Genomic DNA, 24,865 nt, shown 5'->3' with positions numbered 1-24,865 from the left:
CAAAAAACAAAAAGTGTGGGGTAATGACTACCCCACGTAAGTGTTCTAGGGCTAACCCTAACCTTACCCGTAGCACTGAAATTATCGTTTTGGGTGATTTTAATGTCCACATTGTAGAATGGTTATTGTTTTCAGCCAGGACTGATGATAATGGTCTAGAGTGTGAGCTGTATTCTGAATCGTTTAACCTCACGCAATTGGTAAAACAACCAACAAGAATACCTGATAATCCTGACCATAATACCTATCTCTTGGATCTATTCCTGACAAATAATCCACATCAGTACATGATTGAAGTCTTGTCACCATTTGGATCCGCTTGGATTATCATGCTGATATTCAATGGCAGTCTTTCTTCTCCAGTGACACCAATTCTACCCAGTCCCACATTAATGAGTTAGTAAGAACTGGTATGGAATTTTTCATACCAAGTCAACATTCACTAAAAGATCAGACTCCCCAATATGGTTTGATGGCAATTGTGTCAGACCAACAACCCCAACGTCATTAGCATATAACCCTTACTTAAAAAAAAAAAAAAAAACTGAATTGCTCAGTCAATTTTAAATTGCTAGAAACCACGCAAAAGAAGTAATAAATGTCACTATATCAAACTTTCTTCACAACCAAGCATCCAAATTATTAAACAGTTCTAATGACAATAGAATATTCTGGTCGACTCTTAGTTTTTAAATAATAGCTTTAAGTCATCACCCATTTTAACCCATGGATTGTGAGCCACATCTCAGGCTGGGAAGCATCGCATTGCAAGCCATAGCTCAGGCTGTGCTGGCCATGCATCACTGTAAACAACTCGACCCCTACGCAAACTTACGCATGGTGCTACGTAAAGATGTAGAGAGACAGATTTTTTCTTTTCATCAGATGATGCCCTGGATGTTAATCTTCAAGTTTATAGTAAACAAAAACAATTTTTTTTTTTTTTTTTCATTTTTCACTACTGTACTCCCCTACGCAAACTTACACATGGTCCTTCGCAAAGACGGAGAGAGAGAGAGATTTTTTCTTTTCACCAGATGATGCCCTGGATGTTTATCTTCAAGTTTATAATAATCAAAAACTAAAAAAACTTTTTTCCTTCATTTTTTGCACACCAAGGGGTGGGATAACAAAAGGTAATTGCGCAATCCATGGGTTAAAATCTTCAGATGGTAACATTACAAATGACTCGCGTGGTAAAGTGAACATCCTTGCCAACACATTTGCCAGTAATTCTGCTTTAGAGGAAGTCAGCCAGAACATACCAGTATTAAAACTTGGCTCTCCAAAAACTTCTCCATATTAGATACAGACTAGATATGTGAAATCCATCCTAGACAATTTACCAACTAACAAATCTCCAGGTCAAGATTGAATCCAATTGTTTTGAAAAAAGGTTCCCATGAACTTGCTCTTTTTTTAGCAAAATTATTCAGACTATGCATACGTACCTTTTTTCCCCCCTGATTCTTCTAAAGAAGCCAATATCCACCTAGTTCCGAAGAAAGGAAGTTCCTCTGACCCCTCTGATTACAGACCAGTAGCTATCACGTCTTCTCTTTGTAAAGTATTTGAGATTGTAATTATTAAGCACAGCTTAATTAGTCATAGACAATATGGTTTTTGCCATGATAGGTCCACTATTGATATTCCCAACCTCCTGACTCATACTGTACCATCCATCAGCCAATTTACCAACATGGAGAAACTCATGCGGTAGCCCTTGATATTTCTAAAGCTTTTGACAGAGTGCGGCACCGTTCCCATCTGTCCAAACTCCCTTGCTATGGCCTAACGTCTTTTGTTCCTCTGCTTTCCCCATATCTCAGTGACAGAAAGAAAAGAGTTAAAATAGATGATGTATATTCCAATTTCCACTCGATTAATGCTGGTGTGCCACAAAGATCAGTTCTGGCCCCAACCCTATTCCTTATTCATATCAATGATCTCTTATCTATCACTCATAATCCCATCCATTCACATGCAAATGACTCAACACTTCATAGTTTATTCACACTTAAACACCCATTCGCAAAGTTCAGTATCTCACTATCTAAATGAAGACTTATGTAAGATCACTGAATGGGGACAAAATAACCTTGTCTCATTATGCTAGTAAAACCAGATGTATACAGTTTACTAATATACAGATATTACAAGATTCCTATATTACCTTCAATGCTATTAGTATTCCTGTCTCTTGAAGTATGAAATTTTCGGTGTTTCACATAACAGTATCATCAGCTGGACCTCTCATGTTAAATCACTAGCTAAAATCGCTTCAAAGAAACTTGGAATATTGTACAGGGTCCGTATAACTTTTTTCACTGACGAGCAGCTAGCTATAATTTTTAAGAGTCATGTGCGCTCTCAGCTGGAACATTGCTCACCCTTGTGGAATGGATGTGGAGAGGTAGCACTAAAACAAATAGAAAAAAAATCAAAACAAGGCTGTTAAAATTATTAATAACCCTACTATTACAAATGAACTACTTCTCCTCCAAGTAAGAAGGCATGTTGCCTCCCTTGCATTATTATATAGATACTTTTATGGCAAATGCTCAGACAAAGTTGCATTCATTGTGCCACCTCTCCACGCCTTCTCCCACGCTACACGGGCATCTGGTGGTGCTCATGACTGGACAGTCACACTGCCATATTGCAGGACTTCTACCTATCAGAATTCTTTTATTCCCCGAACTGCATCTCTTTGGAATTCGCTTCCCCAGAGTGATTTCCTCCCAAACTTCAACTTACGGCTGTTCAAGTCCAACTGTTACAGATTTTTTTATGAATGAAGGACACCTGTAATCTGGTGTATGGAATATTTTCTTATTCATTTGTTTGTCTTTCCTCTGTTCTGTTATTTATATTATATAAAAAACTGGATACGGAAAAAATAAAATTACTAGTTGGAAAGTATCACAAGGAAACGATGTATGGAATCCTCATGAAAGAAAGTTTACCAACACTTGGTAAAATTATCAAGCGTTTTTCAATATTCATAGTCTTTGATTTTTTGTTCCTTCGCGCCAATTGTGCACCAGTATATAGTTTTTGATTGGCTGTACCTAACCCTCACATACAGTACACAGATAAATTTTGGGTTTCTTCCCCAGTTAATGTTTCCCGTTAAGATAATAATTAACGAAAATTTCCCTCTTTAGTTTCAGTTCCGAAAGTAGCCTTTGGCATCGATATTTGCGAAAGTATGAATCACTAACACCAGAAAGATTGGAATTGTCGCTATGGAATCCTTTGTGAGCTTCATACGTCCCTACTGAACCTATGTTGGGGATTCTTCTCGTTGAAATAAGCGCACATCAATATGTAAACGATTCTTAAATTGCTACGGCCATAACAGAAACTTATACTGCTGTTACCAGTCTTCCTGTACAAAGCATGAGGGGAGACTGACAAATAGGCTAAGAGCATCTGGCTAATATTTCTCAGAAAGAAATCTCAAGTAATTACCTGGTTAACTATGAATAAAAACTGCTGTATTAAACCGGGTCCAGTGCTCAATTGTTAAGGAGCTACCCAGCGGGCAAAATGTCGTCTTTTATATACATAAAAGACGTGAAAAAAGATGTGTAAATGAAGTGGATATCTCATCTTTTTTGCAACACTAACCACGTGAATTTTACCAAGTGTAATAGTCGTGTATAAAATCATGTCTAGTAGACACTGATATCTGGTGGAATAATATACTTCCTACTAGTTCAGTTAATCCCTTGGAGATTGATGCTTTGTGACACTTTATTCTGGCTATTATTAGACTTCACACAGAAAAAAGAACATAAGGGACCAAAATAGTGAATTAGTTTTTATCACCATCCTTCTTAGAACACTTCCCTAAGCTGAAATAAATGTCTAATGAGAGCCATGTAATAAAATGCCAGATGCATCACTATTCTTAAGAGGTTATATTGAATAAACATATGAAGACTATATGATTTTGCAAAAATCATATTTGGCAAAAAACTTTATACTAATATACTGGGAGGTAATAAAATTACTGTTAATGAGGGAATTCATAAAGTCTGCTAGTATATAAGTAGCAATGAATCAATATAGTCTGCACATATTTGGACATTGAGAAGAAAAGGATTATTTCTAAATAATATGGTGCATAGGGCATCTGTTTATTACATTTATATCATACAGTAGAAAAATTTATCAAAGGATTAATTAGAGGTCAACTTCATTTCTAAGATACCTTCATAATTAAAAAAACAAAACTATTATAAACCTGCTTTAGTTTTCCTATCTCAAGGAAATGCACCTAAACACATGAGTATTATCTACGTACATATATGCATCCATCTAACTCTAACCTCCCTAGAGAGGTCTTCTGCTCCCCGCAAAGGAATAGCTGCTTATAGCTTCACTTCATCCACCCCCATGACCCACGGATCACAGGGGCCCCAATTGGCAGCAATACCACACTGAGTGAAAACCCAGGAGGAAATGGGCTTCATATAAAAATAAAAATTAAAAAAATAAATGCTAAAGAAACACCTAATGATTGGCTGGAAAAAAAAAAAAATGTGAAAAGTAAAGAATCCATACACTAGGGTGGTTGAGGATGCCTAGACCCTCACTAATAGAATCATTCCCCCAACATTTTTAATCAATTCCAAACATTTAATTTACTATGAATATTTCTATGTACCCACCCCCCAAAATTTAAGTCCCATATATACATATAAATGGCAAAGAAAAACTGTATACAGAGTTAATGAAAATGGCGTCCATTTGATATTAAGCACACACACCTGTATACTGTTGAGTGGATGATAGGAGGCAACCTACCACATGGGCAAAAATTAAATAAAGATTATACCATGGTGATAAAGGAATTAAATGGGGCACTTTCCTCAAATGGACTCATGATTCATCATCTTTTAATTTGGGAGCGTTACGTAGTTTAGTTGCAATAATTATTTGTATTTCTCTGACTGTTGAATCCGGAAATTTTTGAAGTACACTTTCCTGAATAACACTGTAGAGTTTCAACTTGCTAAAAGCCAACTTGCCCCTCTCTCCTAGCATATTATATTTACACATGACATTTTTTGTCATGAACCTACAAAGCAAAGCTGATATCATGTCTCTCTTATTGCAACCACCTACACGAAGACATTCTTCATATAATGAATTGAAGTTGTTGTTATCTTGCAACTCTTCTTCGAGGGTTTGCACTTCTTCCAGTGAGGTGTTTTTCTTGATAGACAGAGTGGGTGCTTTATACGAGTTGTCATTGTCCCCATGTCTCCTTTGTTCAACCAGAAGTTCTAGTGCCCTCTTAAGTAGTTCTGTGGAAAAAATGTATATATAAATTACACACATTCACGTATGATAAAATATGGGACAGGGAATACGTACTATCACGATCCAAAGTTTCTTTACCCTCGAGTGGAAGGTCGAAGCCAAGGTTGAAGAAATGACGGGCCATCGAGCACAGGCCAGTTCATGATGGAGGGGTTCACTAACCTGAAGCTTAATAAGAATCACCCGGGTGAAAAACTTGAGCCTAATGATGAAACACGGTTGGATCCAATGTTATAGTGTGTCATGTTAGGACTTTAATCAACTACATTTGGAATACACAATGAGTCCAGAGAGATCTACTAGGAATTAATACATAGTTTATTTCAGGGCAATTGTTTATGATACTGAAGACCAGTGTTGTTCATGTGGAAAAAATTAAGCTACTTTTAAAATGATCATTTAAGAGCACAAGGATATACTCCTATCATACTAGCCATTTAAACAAGAGGTGATAGTACTGTACAGTAATGTTGTTACATTTTGGCATTCAAGAATATTCATGCTAATGATATTACAGTACTATGATTACATTGTCACCCTCATATCTATGTTAGTGAGCATAATCAAGTATTTTGATAATTTCAGTACTCCTAAATTTATACTAGCTAAGTGGCTAATAGGTACTGAATGTATTTAGGATATACAGTACACAGAAAATAAGAAGCAAGCGGAATAAATAAGGTAATGTGACAAATATGAACTCACAACTTACTATTTAGTTTCCAAATTTCCTCTAACACTTCTTCATGCATATCGTCCATCCTTGACCTCACAGAACTGGCATATTTATCTTCCCCCTTTAACCATCGACATTTCTTGGTGTTTGTCTTGTTTTGGTGCTTGTCTTCTGAATCAATGCTGTTGGAAGCGAAACGCTGATGTTTCTCAGTGCTTGTCCTCTTAGAGGCATGGCAGCCCTCTGGATCACTGCTATCAGAAGCGAAGCGCTCATGTTTCTTGGTGCTTGTCTTCTTTGTGACATGGTGGTTCTTTGAATAATTGCTGTCAGAAGCGAAGCGTTTATGTTTCTTGGTGCTTGTTTTCTTTGTGACATGGTGGTTCTCCGAATCACTGCTGCCAGAAGCGAAGCATTTATGTTTCTTGGTGCTTGTCTTCTTGGTGGCATGGTGATTCTCTGAATCACTGCTGACAGAAGCAAAGTTTTTATGTTTCTTGGTGCTTGTCTTGTGTGTGGCACGATGCTCCTCTGAATCACTGCTGTCAGAAGCAAAGCGTTTATGTTTCTTGGTGCTTGTCTTCTTTGAGGCATGGCAGTCCTTGGAATCATTGCTTTCAGAAGCGGAGCGTCGATGTTTCATGGAGCTTGTCTTTTTCTTGAGGCATGGCAGTCCTCTGAATCACTAGTGTCGGAAGAGGAGCGTCTATGTTTCTTGGTACTCATCTTCACCATCTTCATGTCATGGCGTTCCTCCCAATCATTGTCAAAACTAGAGCTTTGCTGGTATTGTGTAGAGCTCCTCTTACATTTTTCATGTCCCTCCTCCCTCTTTTGATGAATTGTTTCCACGGAATAGATATTAGGTTTATCAGGATTGTTTTGAAGGTGGCCATCTTTGTCTAGAGAGTTGTCACATGGTCCAGGGCTCCTACTTTGTATCCACTGGTTCCTGTAAAAGCAAAAATTCTTTAGAAAATGATATGCTTGTACTGTCATTTATTCAATTAGAGCAGATATAAATTTTCTACACTTTCAATTTGTGAGAGAGAATTACTTCGTCAGTCCATGATGGGTGACTAATTCCACAACAGAATGTACAGTACATTTCTGGTCATGTGGGTACTTCCCAGAAAAAGACAATTAAGGCATCAAAAATTTTTATTATTAACTCTAAATGCTATGACTAACTTTTGTTATATTCTGTCTGTCATTGAAGAATTTCTTCTACATATTTCTCATAGTCATATGGTTAAAATCTTTTCTTTATCAACTCATTCTCATAAGTGTACCAACCTATAACCTGTGTTTTTTTTTTTAACCAAAGTGGATAGTATTTCCTTAAAAAAATGGCCTAGCACAAAATAATAACAATAATAACTTACGAATATGAGGATAATCTAGATGATGTAGCTTTGGCTGCACCAGACTCCACTGTTCATGGACTTCTGTCAGGTTTCAGTGGCACCTTAGGTGGCGGTGTTGGAAGCAGATGTAGCTTCTTGGAAGGAACAAGAGCCACTTCTTCCGGAGAGTTTGTGGTCACCGTAGGTGGCGAGTCTTGCTGCCCACGCTCAACACCTGTGAAAAAAATACTAGAAATAACTAAAATTCAATTAATGTAATAATATTACATATATCCCTATTATATTGATCCCAATGTTAAAAAATACACTTAACTCTGTGGTAAACAAACTTTCTAGACCAGAGGGATTCATCATGAAACAATATTGAAAAAAACTATCTAACATCCTAAAGGGTGTAGAGTGAGTGTAAGGAAGTACTGACTCTGACGACACCATCTTCTGAAAAAAATTGTGTTGCAACTCTAACTTGAGACTTATGACTCTAGAATATATAATCAAAGATAAATACATATATACATAGGGTAATTTCATTGTACAGCTATAAATGACTTCCTAACTGCAATAATGCAAAATTTAACATTATTTACCAAGCAAATCCTGACTGCTAACAAAGTCGTCTGGTAGAGTCTTCTTGGTACGCTTCCTCTTTCCATGATAACGCAGACCTTCATCAGACCTTTTTAATTCTACATTAAATTAATTATCTCTGAAACTATCAATTTCCGAATGGGATTACGGGGGTTAGGTTTGATCCTTATGGAATGTACTATACGTTAATGGTGTTAAAATTCAAAAACTGCGTATTGTCCAATTTTAAAATAATACCCATAAAACGTATAAGGTTTTCTCCTATGTAAAAAAAAAAAAAAATACACCATTGGCTCTGATGACATTAAGTTCTGGCCCTGTCTGATGGCAGGATAAAATAATAATACAATAGAAAAATAACTGTCACTTGTACCTTTCTATGATCATTTATGGTGGTAGGCTCATGCTGGTAGTAGCTCTCATTCACCAAGAAAAGGTGTGTGGTGTCAAGTCTGGGTGCTCACTGTCACTGGTGATGGTGTTTATTGATGACTGGTCTGCACCAATCAGTGTGTTGTCTGAAATGGGATAGACTGAATGAGGATCAATTTTTACAAGTGGATAATACAGATCAGGCCAAGGGAAAATGTGATATTAGGTAAAACTATGTGAAAAATTAGAAAAACACTCAAAAGCATTGGTAATTTTCTAGATCAACATGAACCACTCTTCTATGGCGCCGCATTAAGGTGCCGCGTGTGCAATGTACCTAACCTTCAAACTTAACCTAACCTATCCTAAAATAATCTAACCCTATCCTAACCTAACCTAACCGAACTTAACCAAAAATTACCTAACCTAACCTAACATAATCAAACCATAAGATAACTAAACCTAACCTATATATCAATAAGGAAGCAACTGCATGGGAAATTGAACAGAGAAGACCCCCTCCCCTATTTTGGGTAGATACATCATTTAAGGATATTGTAATGATAGTCGAAGCCGTTCATGTTGATCTCGAATAATACCAAAGCGTTCACCTTCAGCAGATGCTGCTGAATTTTTAAAGTTAACTAGGCTAACTGGTAGACCCTAGTCCAAATATGACTGGGTGTTATTGCCGTCATGATAGTCATGGTGATAGGTGCACAGGCCTAAGCTACCCTAGCCAATGTCTGTGGGATAAATTTTATAATTTCTGACAATAGCCTAACACTCACCCCCTATTACAATAGGCTTACATCGCATTTCCGATCTAGGCTAATAAACCCACTCCCATAAATGGGTTCTATTACAGTAGGCTAAAAATCTGCACTGATTACTCATTTACTGAGCCCCATTCGAGACCTTGGCAATTCACAGAACCCATGATAGGCTAGGCCTTGCTAGGCTATAGCCTATACTGTAGGCTAGACGTCCCAGGAAACCCTTGGGATAAACCATTCAAAGTAGCCATAGGCCTAGGCCTAAGATTAGAATAAAGAAATTTGGAGCATACTCACGCAATATGTTGTTGTCCAGTCGAGCGGGAAGGCGGGAGAAGCTGACAGCGTTACCATTCAAAACACAACCTGCTACATCCTTTTTCATTATCTGCTACAGGGTGCTAGGTCTTGGGCGGAAGCAAAATACATGCATGTCCTCTTGATAAAAGTTTCATTCAAATATGTCGTCATATTAATATATATATATATATATATATATATATATATATATATATATATATATATATATATATATATATATATATATATATATATTCTATTTCACTTTTTCTGGGACACTGAATTAAGGTGATATGTAGCATATACCTAGCAAGGAATCTTAACTCTTTGCAACTCTGCAAGTAGCACCGAATGGTGATTTCGACTTCGGTATTATTGCTATTTTGTCGAAAATAAATATGTTTATTCAATATATGAATAAGAAAAACAGTACCTAAAATATGCAACAAATACCTTCTTCAAACGGGCATTAAATAATCATACACGCAAACATCCCGAAACCGATATTGTTCTAACAACTTCTTATAGAGAGGGTAGCCTGTTTATCGGCTTGTTAGTAATTTGGAAGGGTATTTGCCAGTATAGTACAGATACTGGAAGTCTGGTACAGTAGAAACAGTGCGTTTCACGTGATATAGGGACAGGAAATGACACACATATTATTATTATTATCTTGCATACTAATTCATCACAATCGGAACTAATCTATTTCATGCGAATTCTACCACCACATATACATCTCATACTATTCTGAGAGAATTCACATGAATTCTTCATCCAGTTTTACACGAGATCTTCTCAGCTAAGTTTCCACGTGGAAAAGATATAGAAGTCTGGTGAATACTGGTGTACACGAGATTTCACCAAATATCCATAACTAAAAGATGTGGAATTCACGAGCTGTGCCCACTGGGTAAAGTTACTGATGATCTCATGGCAAAAACACGTTTTTACTCATAATTCACCACTAAGATCGTCAATTTATGTATATCTTTATAGCGGCTGAGAATTGAGCTAATATTATATAATTAGCTCTAAGAATTCCTGTATAAGGGATTGAGCCGGATGAGTACTAAGAGTACCGCCCTCCACCTATCGGCTCATAGTCGTGAAGCTCAGATAGGTCCCTACTCCGGGGTTCCCTTCTTTATAAACTTCTGAAAATGCCCAGTTCCCTCCTGTACTGAGGACACTTGGGGCAAATGGGTTAATATCGCATTTTTTAAAACTCAAAATTAGTCCCTGAATATCCTCATGATATTCCTCAAAAATTTTGTGGGTTACTTTGTATTGTACTACGACGATTTCTGTACCAAGTATGAACACTGTCCAAATGAAACACGTGAAAAATTCTCTCTCTCTCTCTCTCTCTCTCTCTCTCTCCAACACACACACGGTGTAAACACCGTGGAGGAGATACTAAAAAATGCAAATAATCTTATGGAAAAAGAGGAGTTTAAAAATGTATGGACAAAAAGATGCCCAACACAAGAGGAACTGGAATTACTGAAAGAGAAGAGGGAGGAAGCAAAAACAGAAAACGAGGGAAGATCAGAGGAGGAGAAGAATACATTTTTTTTACAAAGTAATAGGATTGCAGGTAAGAAAGTGGTACATAAACAGGAGGGAATAAAAAGGAGGAAGGTAGTAGAACTAAGTCATGACAAGTATATAAACAAGATGATTAAGTTGATGCACTCAAATGTGGATGGAATGGTATCTAAATTATTAGAGATAAATGATTATGTGAGAGAAAATGAACCACATATAATATGCCTAACTGAAACAAAATTAACACCAAGGATATCAAATGACATCCTAAACTTAGAGGAATATAATATATGGAGAAGAGATAGGAACTTAAAAAAAGGAGGAGGAATTATAATATTAACTAAGAAAAATCTAAAAGTCAAAGAAATAGAACTAAATATTCCCTCACAAGTAGAATTGATTGCAGTAGAGATCAATACATCTGAAGGGATAGTAATTGTAGCCAATTTGTACATGCCACCCAAGTCAAACACATGGGAAAGAGACGGGTATGAGAACCTGGCAGAGAATACAATTCAAAGTTTAAGATCATTATTACATAAAATGGAAGAGAAATCGTAAAGAATTATACTAACCGGAGATTTTAATACAAATATAAATTGGAATACTCTAGATATAATAAGCCAAGAAAGCTGATGGGACCCAAAGCTCCTGGATCTCGTGCAGGAATTTTTCCTAACGCAACATGCAAGGGAAAGCACTAGAAAAAGAGGACTCGGTGTACCCTCAATGCAAGATCTCATATTTACTAGGCAAGAAAACGATATTGACAATTTAATATACCACCCTCCATTCGGCAAAAGCGACCATACAGTACTAAATTGCAACTTCAGGATAGCATATGACATAGTTAACAGCAATGAAAGTTACAAAAAGAGCTTAAACTATAAAAAGGGAAACTATCATGACCTAAAAAGTAATTCTTAGAAATTTATTGGGGAAAGGAGCTTAGAAGACAAGATTTAAATGCTATATATAAAGAATTCTGTGAACTTTATGAAATAGGAGTCCAGAAGTACATCCCAAAGCACAAAGAAGCAGAAAAGAAAATAAAGAAATGGTTCAATACAGAATGTAAAAAATCAAGAGAAAAAAGAGATTTGTTGTGGAATAGATACAGAAGACACAATAGTGAAAGGGCATAAAATAATTATAAACAGGCAAGAAACGATTATACAAGAATAAGGAGGGAAGCCCAAAAACAGTTTGAGGAAGATATCATAAATTAAAATAGTGATCAACCGAAGCTATTTTACAGCTACATTAGAAGCAAAACCAAAGTAAAAGATAAAATACAATCCATTACGGACGAGGGAATCACCTATACACAAGAGAAGGATATTTGTGAAGCACTAAACAAGAAATTCCAATCAGTTTTTACAGAGCAGAAGGGTTTTGAGAGGGATTGTGTGGAGCATGCATGCCCACACATACTACCAGATATACAAACATCAGAAAAAGTAATACAGGAGGAGCTAAGTAAATTAGACAAAGGAAAAGCAAATGGCCCTGATGAAATTTAATGTTGGGTACTACGTGAATGTGCAAAGGAGTTAAGTAAACCATTATTTTTTATTTTCAAGAAATCCTTGAGTCAAGGTAAACTACCTGATATTTGGAAGAAAGCAAACATTGTTCCCTTATTCAAGAAAGGGAATAGGCAAAATCCACTCAACTACCGACCAGTATTACTAACCAGTGTTGTAAGCAAGATATTAGAAAAGCTTATAAGAAAAGCTTGAGTAAATAATCTAGAAGAACACAATATGATAACAGAAAGACAGTTTGGTTTCAGAAAAGGAAAATCTTGTTACTAATCTGTTGAGCTACTATGACAGAGTAAGAGACACATTACAGGAAAGAGAAGGATGGGTGGACAGTATCTATTTAGATTTCAAGAAAGCATTTGACACAGTACCACACCAAAGACTTTTATGGAAACTGTACCATCAAGGAGGAATTCGAGGCAAACTGTATTGTTGGATTTTCTCATAAGAAGAGAAAAGCAGTACTAAGGGGAAATTACTCATCATGAATAGAAGTGACTAATGGAGTACCACAGGGCTCAGTGCTAGCACCAATCATGTTTTCAGTGTATATAAATGAGATAGACAGTAACACTGGAAATGAAAGCTGTCTAAATATGTTTGCAGATGATGCAAAAATACAAAGGAGAATTACTAACAGACTTTTGTAAAGAGCTACAAGAAAAATTAAATAAACTTCATGAATGGAGTAATACATGGCAAATGGAATTCAGTGTGGACAAGTGTCATGCAAGTTTGGTAAAAGTGGAAAAAGACCTGATTGGGATTATACGTTAGGAAATAAAACCCTACACACATCAGAAAAAGAGAAGGACCTAGGTGTGATTATCAATAACAGACTATCTCCGGCTGACCACGTCAGTGAGAAGGTACGGAACATGTATACACTGCTTGCAAATATGAGAATAGCATTCACATACATTCCTCATGGCTGACATTAAAATGTCTTCAGCTGATGTATTTTCTGCCATCACTGGCCTCATTACTAACAAGGAATATGGGCCTGATGGAGTCCCTCCTGTTGTTCTCAAGAACTGTGCTTCTGTGCTTACACCCTGCCTAGGCAAACTCTTTCGCCTTTGTCTGTCAACTTGTACCTTTCCTTCTTGCTGGAAGTTTGCTCTCATTCAGCCATTCCCAAAGAAGGGTGACCACTCCCAACCCTCCAACTATCGTCCAATTGCTTTAACATCCTGTATTTCAAAAGTTTTCGAGTCAATTCTCAATAGAAAAATTTTAAGGCATCTTTCCTATCACAACCACCTTTCTGATCGTCAGTATGGGTTCCGTCAGGGACGCTCCACTGGCGATCTTCTCACCTACCTTTCAGACTCCTGGTCATCCTCCTTTCGGGACTTTGGCGAAAGCTTTGCCTTTGCACTTGACATCTCAAAGGCTTTCGATCGAGTCTGGCATAAATCTTTAATTTCTAAACTGTCATCTTACGGTTTCTATCCTTCTATCTGTGCCTTCATCGCTAGCTTCCTTTCTGGTCGTTCTATAGCCACTGTTGTAGACGGCCATCGTTCTTCTCCTAAATCTATCAACAGTGATGTTCCTCAGGGCTCCGTCCTATCACCAACTCTCTTCCTTTTATTCATCAATGACCTTCTAAGCTGTACATCTAACCCTATCCACTCATACGCTGATGACTCCACCCTTCACCTTTCCATTCGGTTCCCGCAACGCCCATCTCAGCAGTTACTTCAACAAAAAAGGGATGAGGCTATGGCACACCTAATGTCTGACTTGGCTCGTATCTCTGACTGGGGTAAAAATAATCTGGTTGTTTTTAATGCATCTAAGACTCAGTTCTTACACCTATCAACCCGTCAAAATCTTCCACAGCTATACCCACTAATGTTTAATAATATTCGGCTTAATCCTGCATCATCTTTGAACATGCTTGGGGTTTCATTTACTCGGGACTTATCTTGGAAAGATCATATTACATCTCTAGTAAAATCTGTTTACAAGAGATTGGGTGTGCTAAACCGACTCCGTTCTTTCTTTACCCCTGCACAATTGTTGACTCTATACAGGGATTTTATCCGCCCCTGTGTGGAGTACAACTCTCATACGTGGGGAGGCTCCCCACATACAGCTCTTCTCAATAGGATGGAGTCAAGGGCTTTTCGTCTCATTAACTCTCCTCCTCTTACTGACTCCCTTCAACCTCTGTCTCTTCGCCTCACTGTTGCATCTTTATCTCTTTTCTGTTGCTACTTTAACCCTGAAACAGTACACCTAGTTGCGTCTATACACCATTAGGACACCTGGGTCTCGCAGACCCACCAAATAGAAAAAAAAAAAAATACTTGTGTTTTATTTACTGAATCTTTGACCAATCTACAACCTTTTTGGTTCAACTTACTATGCAATAATGAATATACTATTAAAAATAACATATTTAAAGCATTTTAGGCAAATTTTTGAGAAAACTCTGTACCGCTTCTGGTTACATGGACCCCATAAGAAAAGAAACGACACAATGATGCTCACACTGCTGTCAAAGCTAGTGGCATGAAGGGTCTTCGTGGTGTGGAGAGGGCAATTCACAGGGCGAAAAAATTTGCATCACACAACAGTAAATTTCAGCCCCCCTTATCCAGGACACCTGGGTCTCACAGACCCGACCACGATTTTAGTGTGTTATACACCAAAACAGAAGGAGACCTGGAAAACCACACAGCCACCTTTAGCATGGGCATCCAAACTTAAGAAGCTATTGGGAAGGACAGGGGTCCCTGGCATATAGTAGTTGCTGAACCACTAAGTGGCAAAAAGTGGCCGGGTCTCACAGACCCAGGTGTATTGTTTAATGGTCACTGCTCCTCTGAACTATCTACATGCATTCCTCCACCTCTACGACGGGTGTAATACAATCTTCATTAACCCAGTCACCATTTTAGACCTGTCTTAAGTCAAATGAAATCGAGTGGTGGCAGCAAGAGTACATTAACAAAATATGTCACCAGACTGAAAAGGTTAATATTCTCAGGCTCCTCTATGTCACCTTCGGCTGAATGAAATCGTTTGATGTTACTCAAAACAAAATGCTAAAGCTGACGCTCTTATGAAAGGGTTAAACTTCTCATTAATAGACACTTCCGTAAAGTAAAATAATAATAATAATAATAATCCTTGGTATTTAGCAAAGGATAAAATAAAAAACGAAGTCCTTGGACGATAGGGTAAACTCTTCTAGTCCGATGACACATCAAGATCGATCCCTCTGATTGAAAGGATTATGAACAACTTCCCTTCAGTACAAAGACGGTTGTTCTACCATATTCATGCGACCGCCAGAAAATTTCACTAAGCTCCCTCGTACTAATATTCTTTGTGAGTAATTAGAGTTCTTATCCTTTTTGGCTTAGAAGGCTCATTAACAGCTCTTCCATATCAGTATATATTTCTGTATTTGGAGGGATCATTTTTTAAGAGATCCTTAATAAGCTGTGTAAATTCGTCTGGCAATAAAAATATTGTAGGAAAAATGTATTCGTTGTAAAGGAATGTAACTTGAGTCGTAGATGTAACTAAAGTCTCTAACTAAAGTTATGGGTGTCATTTAAGTCACTGGTGTATCTTATGTCGTGAGTGTAAGAAACCATGGACGTAAGCAGGTATGATGTAGTCCTCCTTATGTTCGTTAAATTACCTGTCGGTATTATCCAGGTTAGGATACATATCGTGGACGTAACATACTTTTCGACACACGTATGGTCGGATCCCACAAATTCTAGTCAAAAGTCGGAGAGAAAGGGGAGCACTTTCCTGTAACCATGGTAACCGTACTCACATCCTCACAATTAGGGCGCCGCCACACCAGAGCCGGAACCAGACTTATTCTGACGCGAATTGCTTGATTATGTACGTTAGGAGTAATGTTGGAATAAGTCCACGTTTCACTGGGTCACATTCTGACCATAAAGCTTCTCATTGTTACCTGCATCATGTCTAACAGCGTGAAATATATTGGTAAGAATGTGACCCAGTGGAACGAGGTGGTCTTATTCCATATTTACTCCTAACGTACCGGTACATAATCGGACAATTAGCATCAGAATAAGTTTGGTTTCGGCCTTGGTGTATGGACGACCTTAGGCTCCCGGCCGCACTATTCATTGTGTAACTACAATGTTGATTTTTTTTTATTTTATGCGAGGAAGAAGGAACCAAAGGCCATGAGCCCGCAATAACAGTTCGCTCCAAGAGAAAAACAAAATACAAGAAAGAGCCAAATTCAGGATCCGATCATTTCGAGATGCCTGGACACACTGAGTTTGAAAGACTGGAGATCACAGGCAGCAGGAAATACAGACAGAGGGAGACAGTTCCAGAGTTGACCTGTTGAATAAATGAAGGACTGGGAGTAACGGTTAACTCTTGCACTAGATAGCTGGACAGAAAAGGGAAGAGAGTTTGCTGCTAGACAGGTGCTACAAGCCTGTCGTAGAGGTGGAAGAATACTTGCAGACAGTTCAGAGGAGCAGTGACCATTAAAGCAGCGATAGAAAAGAGATAAAGATGCAACAGTGCGGCGAAGAGACAGAGGTTGAAGGGAGCCAGTAAGAGGAGGAGAGTTAATGAGACGAAAAGCCTTTGACTCAACCCTATTGAGAAGAGCTGTACGTGGGGAGCCTTCCCACACATGAGAGTTGTACTCCACACAGGGGCGGATAAAACCCCTGTATAGAGTCAACAATTGTGCAGGGGTAAAGAAACAACGGAGTCGGCTTAGCACATCAAATCTCTTGTAAGCAGATTTTACTAGAGATGTAATATGATCTTTCCAAGATAAGTCCCGAGTAAATGAAACCCCAAACATGTTCAAGGATGATGCAGGATTAAGCTGAATATTATTAAACATTAGTGGGTATAGCTGTGGAAGATTTTGTCAGGTTGATAGGTGTAAGAACTGAGTCTTAGATGCATTAAAAACAACCAGATTATTTTTACCCCAGTCAGAGATACGAGCCAAGTCAGACATTAGGTGTGCCATAGCCTCATCAGTTGAAGCAACTGCTGAGATGGGCATTGTAGGAACCGAATGGAAAGGTGAAGGGTGCAGTCATCAGCATATGAGTGGATAGGGTTAGATGTACAGCTTAGAAGGTCATTGATGAGTAAAAGGAAGAGAGTTGGTGATAGGACGGAGCCCTGAGGATCACCACTGTTGATAGATCTAGGAGAAGAACGATGGCTGTCTACAACAGCGGCTATAGAACGACCAGAAAGGAAGCTAGCGATGAAGGCACAGATAGAAGGATAGAAACCGTAAGAGGGCAGTTTGGAAATTAAAGATTTCTGCCACACTCAATCGAAGGCCTTTGAGATGTCAAGTGCAATGGCAAAGCTTTCGCCAAAGTCCCGAAAGGAGGATGATCAGGAGTCTGAAAGGTAGGTGAGAAGATTGCCATTGGAGCGTCCCTGACGGAACCCATACTGATGATCAGAAAGAAGGTTGTGATAGGAAAGATGTCTTAAAATTTTTCTATTGAGAATTGACTAAATACAGGACGTTAAAGCAATTGGACGATAGTTGGAGGGTTGGGAGTGGTCGCCCTTCTTTGGGAGTGGCTGAATGAGAGCAAACTTCCAGCAAGAAGGAAAAGTACAAGTTGACAGACAAAGGCGAAAGAGTTTGCCTAGGCAGGGTATAAGCACAGAAGTGTCATAAAGACTTTGTAGTTACTTGTAGAGAAGTATATTTTAGACTTGTGGTCGAGCGGCTTTTATGTCTTGTAGTAGTTCCCCCACCAGATGTCATGTAGTGACGGGAGAGGTAAAGAATAGTATGGGACTATTTTTATTTGTTTTAGAAATATTAAACAGGTCTCTCCCATGGGAAGAGTATAAGTCCCGGGTAGCTACCTCCCTGTCTCGCTATCTCTCTCTCTCTCTGTTCTAAGGCTAATCTCCGTCTCGACCTCTCTCTAGGGTCGCTTGTCTCCTTCTCTACTCTCTTTCCTAAAATCTGGTGTAGCAGGGGTGTGTCACGTATGTTCCTCATGGTTACCAGATCTTTGTTCACGAGAGGACTGCTGACAGCTAACTGCATCATCTCCTTACTGGCCGCTGTCGTCAGCTTTCCTCAGTGTTAAGAGTGTGTAAGCATGTTTAGCACTGCTCGATTCTCGCAGACACAACGCCTTCTCATCATTTGACTTCCTGCTTCTATCTGTCTCTCTGTCTATCTATTTATCTATCTATCTATTATGTAGTCTTTACCACACTGCTCGGTCGCAAGAAAATGGCGTACCATCGACATTTAATAGTCATAACATATTAATACATACTACATACACATTATAATGAACTTATAAGCTAATTAAGTGAAATATATAATATTGTAAAGTAACATAATATTGTATACATATATTATTCATAGTAAATAGTGATTATTCAGTAATATTACATTTTAAATAAGTTGTATACATATTTGAATAAATGCATTAAAGTAAATTATTTAACTGTAATACAGTATGTACTTGGGATATTATAGTGAAATGCATACATGTGTTGGCCTTATAATTGTAGTTACATTTTGTTAATGCAACTATTACATAAGTGTCTTGGCCTTATAATTGTAGTTAAAGTTACATAAAAGTTACATCTTGTTAATGCAACTGTTAATTGGCAAAGTGTAACATAATGCAATCGTTTGTCGTTACATAATTGTTACATATCGTTTGTAGGTACATAATTGTAGTTAGTGTAACATAATGCAATCGTTTGTCGTTACATAATTGTTACATATCGTTTGTAGTTACATAATTGTAGTTAATGTAACATAATGCAATCGTTTGTCGTTACATGATTGTTACATATCGGTTGTAGGTACATAATTGTAGTTAAAGTTACATAAAAGTTACATCTTGTTAATGCAACTGTTACATTAATTGGTACATATTGTTTGTAGTATTGTTTATAGTTACATAATTGTAATAAGTGTAACATAATTGTAATAACTGCAGTCCTTACATATGCTGCGGTCGATGATAGTGATGATGTGTCATGCCACTTGTTTGTGGAGACACAATTTGCTTTTTTGTTTGTAGTTTATGTGGTATTTTGGCATATGTAGTAACATTTACACTTATTTTCATTTGTTTGTTATGTGATCTTACTTTATTTCTCTTTTTTCTTTCTTACTTTTCTTTCTTTTCTTTTTTTCTTTTTTTTTTTTCTATAGTTTGTTTCTCTTTGCTTGTGTACACTTTTTCCATGTTCATGGTTGCATAATTACTGGCTAATTTCCTTGGGATACTTTTTTAAAGTTTAGTTTATATTACACAGATACTATAAAATGATATTATATAGTCCCATATTTTGTTATTTTATATAAAAAATATATACAGTATATACAGTATTAACTATACACACTGATTTGTTGTTCACCTGTACCTATCGTGAGTAATAAGTGTGTCAGCACTGTGTGGAAATCATTGTCTTCACGATTGTGTTGAAGATGTTCACTCTTGCTAACGGCATTGGTGTTGGCCATTTTTTTTTCTTTCCTCTAGTTTATCTTGTAACTTAATTTGTCTGTTTCCACTAGGTAGCTTTAATTAATAAATGTTTAATACAGTTCTTTTAATTGCTCACTGAGTAACTGTGATTGTATATTTTCTTTATCACTTTGTAGATATAATAATGTATAGTTGTATGTATGAAACACGTATTTTATGTAGGTATAAATGGTAACACTCGTTGGTAGTAAATAAATGTTATAATAAATGAATGAATATATACAGTGTAGAATATTTATCGTTGGTGATTATTTAGTGTTTGAGTTATGCAGATAACTGAAGTAAGTATGTGTATTTAAGCTGTAACTATACAACACGTTTTATATGTTTGTGCAGAAGTTTATTGTCTATCACTGTGTATTGTATGAATGAAGTAACTATGTAACTCACTAATTTTTTACCGTGGTGAGAATGGTGTGAGTGGTGTTGCACGTGGTGATAGCGTTGTCCTTCGCGGGTTGATTGGCGTGTTGTCGTCTCAGCACATGGTGACGTCGGCTTCCCACACTGGTATCTGTGGTGAGTGAATGAGTAGCGATGAGTAACTTGAGTGAAGACGAGTAAGATGAGTTGTGAATATGGACTTGGTATTTGCTTCGTCGTCCTGACCTCTTCACACCTGCGTAAGCGTTGGGGGTTGGGTGGATGTAGCAGAGAGAGGAGGGTGAGGTCTGGTGGTTATGAGTTGTGAGTCGTCTCTCACTCTTCGTTTGTTTGTTTGTTTGTTTGTATGTGTTCTTTCTTTCTTGATGTATTCTTGGTCCTTTTTTTTTGTGATTTACTCGTTGTGGGATGAAGACTGCCGCTTCTTGTAGGTGCGTGTAGAAGATTATACAGACGACGTAGAGTTGTTAATTGTAGTTGATTGTAGATGGTTGTAGTTCGCTGATTCGTAGTAGACTCGTAGACTATTTGCACTGCAGGCTGTATTTTGTAGGATTCAATGTAGAACTAAAGCTAATCTTGTAGAGTCTCGGTTGCTTTTTGTAGAAATTTGCTTTTAATTCGGAGACGATGTCCGCAGATTTGCTGGTTTGTCGTTAAGCTACTTGCAAGGCGTCGAGTGATCTCTTGACCTCTGCATCAGCGTAATGATCTGGGAGACGGAGGGGGCTGGATAGAGAGAATACTGTCAGGAGCTGATGTTGTTGGTTGTTTTCAATCTTGATATTTTGTAGGAATTTAATGTTGATTCGTAGACGAGGTTCGTATACGTTCGCTGCTACCAAATGTCATTGGTAGCACTGAGGAAAGCTGACGACAGCGGCCAGTAAGGAGATGATGCAGTTAGCTGTCAGAAGCACAGTTCTTGAGAACAACAGGAGGGACTTCATCAGGCCCATATGCCTTGTTAGTATTGAGGCCTGTGATGGCAGAAAATACATCAGCTGAAGAAATTTTAATGTCAGCCATGAGGAAGTCTGTGGGGGGAAGTGATAGAGGAACAGCACCAGAATCGTCTAAGGTGGAATTGGAGGAGAGAGTCTGTGCGAAGAGATCTGCTTTATCAGTAGAAGAAATAGCTACAGAACCATCAGAGTAGAAAAGAGGAGGGAAGGATGATGAGGTAAAGTTGTTAGAAAGGTTTTTGCAAGGTGCCAGAAGGAGCAGGAAGAATTCGAGTTGGAGAGTTGAGAGCATTTAGTATGGATGAAATTATTTTTAGCAGACCAAAGAACAGACTTAGCACGAATCTGGGCAGAAACATAAAGATGATGTGATTCAGGGGTGGGTTGGCTCTGGTACCTTTTGTAGGCCCTTTCCTTGTTGCGGACAGCATTAGAACAAGTGTGATTAAACCAAGGCTTCCTTGCATTAGACAAAGGATACGAGAAAGGAATTTATACTTCCATGCCCGAGAGAATAACCTCCATAATGCCCAAGGCACACTCAGATGGCTCCCGGCCATGGAAGCAATAATCATTCCAGGGAAAATCAAAGAAGTACTGCCTGAGGGCCTCCCAATCCGCGGCTCCAAAATGCCACAGACGACGTCTCCCTGGAGGGTCCACAGACCGTACCGGAGTGATAGGACAGGTTAAGGTGATAAGGTTGTGATCGGAGAAGCCCAACAGAGAGAAAAGATTAACAGTGTAAGCAGAAGGATTAGTTGTAAGGAAGTGGTCAAGTATGTTGGAGCTCTCTCTAAGGTGGTCTGGGATACGGGTAGGGTCCTGTACAAGCTGCTCTAGGTCATTAAGGATAGAAAAGATGTAGGCTTGTTCACCAGGTGGATCAATGAAAGGAGAGGAGAGCCAAAGGTGGTGGTGAACATTGAAATCTCCTAAAATGGAGATTTCAAAGAAAGGAGAAATGGACAGAATGTGTTCCATCATAGATGTAAGATAATCGAAGAATTTTTGATAGTCAGTAGAATTAGGGGATAAGTAAACAGCACAGATATATTTAGTCAGAGAATGACAGGAGAGCCGAAGCCAGAGTGTACAGAATTCAGAAGAATCGAGTTCAGGACCACGAGAGCAAGATAAGTCGTTGTGTATATATACACAACAGCCACCTTTGGCTTTGAAATGAGTATAGAGAAAGCAGGAGGATACAGAAAATGGTTTGCTGTCAGTTGCCTCAGACAGCTGAGTCTCAGTTAGAAAGAGAAGGTGAGGTTTCGAGGAGGAGAGGTGTAGCTCAACAGAGCGAAAGTTAGAGGAAAGGCCTCGAATGTTGCAGAAATGAAGAAGAGAGTCAGACAGTGGTTCCAGGCAGCTCAAGTCGTCACCGGGAGAGGGGCGGAAGGTGGGGGCATTTATGGTCCCCCCCCTCCCTGGGGACTCCGAGGCTGAGTGTTCAGACGCCATTATTTGTTTGAATTTTGGAAAAGGAAGTGTAGTGTGTACTGTGCATGTAGTTTGGTGTAGATAGTTAGAGAAATTTGTATTGGAGAGCATCCTAGCCTACTCTCTGTGTAACTGAGACACTGAAAAAGTTCAGCAAAGGGGGATGGTCAGGAACTAGTCCTGAGGGCTGATGAAACAGGAGCTCCAGCACTCCCTGTCATCAGCTTTCCATCCACCTCGGGAGTATTGCCCTGCTCGACTGGTGCTACAGTCTGCTCCCCCAGTTTGCTAGTTTATTCCTGCTAACCACAAATACTTTTGTTTATCTTTACGAACATTATTTGTAGTTTGGTTAGAAAGAGTCTGCTGAACTGACTTTTTCCACTAAGCTGAATTGAAGCGTCTGAAGCTAGCCAAATTTATTAAAAGTGCGTCACAGGATTGAAGACCTGAAGAATTACCTCATGAAAGGGAAGAGACCCCCCCCCCATATTATAATGGATCAAAAGTATATTATGAAAATATAACATATCTAGCCTCTCTGTAATGTGGGATGCTGGGTGATCACACCTAATTACTATAAGCGTTCTATAAATGTCTAGCTTGCCTTTCCTCTTGTCGGTTCAGGTTTTACCCATACGGTCAGAAGTATCACGTGAGGAAGGGATGCATTCTCTAGTAACCATGGCAACCGTACACACCACTTTACAGTAAGGGTTAATCTCATTTCACTTCTACTCAGTGACTGGGCCTAGTTAATTTGTGGGACTGAATCAGTTAAGAATTTTACTCAATTTGCGTGACAAACAAATCTACAGTGCAGTCTGCTGGTATCGGAAGTCGCTTTGTTTTTTTCGTTTTGATATATACCGTGGTTTTGTTGCAAAATGTATGGTAGCAGTTTGAGTAAAGATAAAAGTATGAACCAGCTGTCTTATACAAAGCATAAGCTAAAAAAAAACTTTGTGCATAATGAACTTGATGAGACCGAGAGCACATTCGGGTTACGGTACTTTCCGCCTCACATTACTGCTCATTCTTAACTAACTGGTACGCTATGACTGGGCTTAGTTAATCCACTCATGGTGTGACAACTCTATAGCGTCTCCAAAGAGCCTGGAACCAGTGGCTTAAATAATTTTTTCTTTACAGTTGATAAATGGCATTAATACTGGACGGAAGGGAGAAGGTGGTGGTCCGGTAGGTGTACGCTGTAAAAACTCGATATCTTCGTCATCTCTGGGGAAGAATTCCCAAGGTTTGTCATGATATTGATCCCATTATGCTGAAACAAAATCCAGTTAAACATGCGGCCCATAAAGTACGTGAAACGTCAGGTTGGACACATGGAGCATATGCTGCAAATGAAAGTCAATGCAGAATAAGCAATAAAGCATATGTAATGCAAAACCCAGTGGTTGCAGACTTTCGGACACTCTGTAGTATTTTACTCCAGCAAACAAGAGACGATTTTATTTATTTCATACCTGAAAGTATTACTATATCGCCATTAACTTCCTCATGGTTGCGATGTATTCCATCTAACGCCAGAGTATTAGTGAAAGTGGTCATCTGAGAATGCTAATTCTGTCACCACTCACCACTAACCCTTTCACTGTCGGCTCAACTCTAGTATTCTATTCTGACTAGTGCCAAACGATATTATTCACCAGAGAAGGGGTTATAGGAGCCTAAAGGTATTCAGCTATTGGTGTAACTTTCCATTAGTGGGTGTAACTCAACCCCTTCATTATGACGACAGACATTTAACTTCATTCTTCAGACCACCAGATGATTTTACCCAGCTTAGGTGAGACATTTAAAACTGCATAAGTTAGATGTAGCCATCGGTAACCACCACATTCTTAAGAGATGGTTTAATTCTGATTAAATTCGTTTGGTAGAAGCAAGATGAAAATTATTTCGTTTAGTTGAGGAAGCTTTGTATGAAACATTATTTATTTGTTTATTTGTATATTTTTTCTTGTTGCTATACGACGATTTTATTCTGCCCAGAGAGATCT

The sequence above is a fragment of the Coenobita brevimanus genome, chromosome 52 (assembly GCF_032717465.1).
Source record: "Coenobita brevimanus isolate Jiangsu-jjx chromosome 52, ASM3271746v2, whole genome shotgun sequence".
Taxonomy (NCBI): domain Eukaryota; kingdom Metazoa; phylum Arthropoda; class Malacostraca; order Decapoda; family Coenobitidae; genus Coenobita; species Coenobita brevimanus.
Note: the sequence above shows the minus strand (reverse complement) of the source record.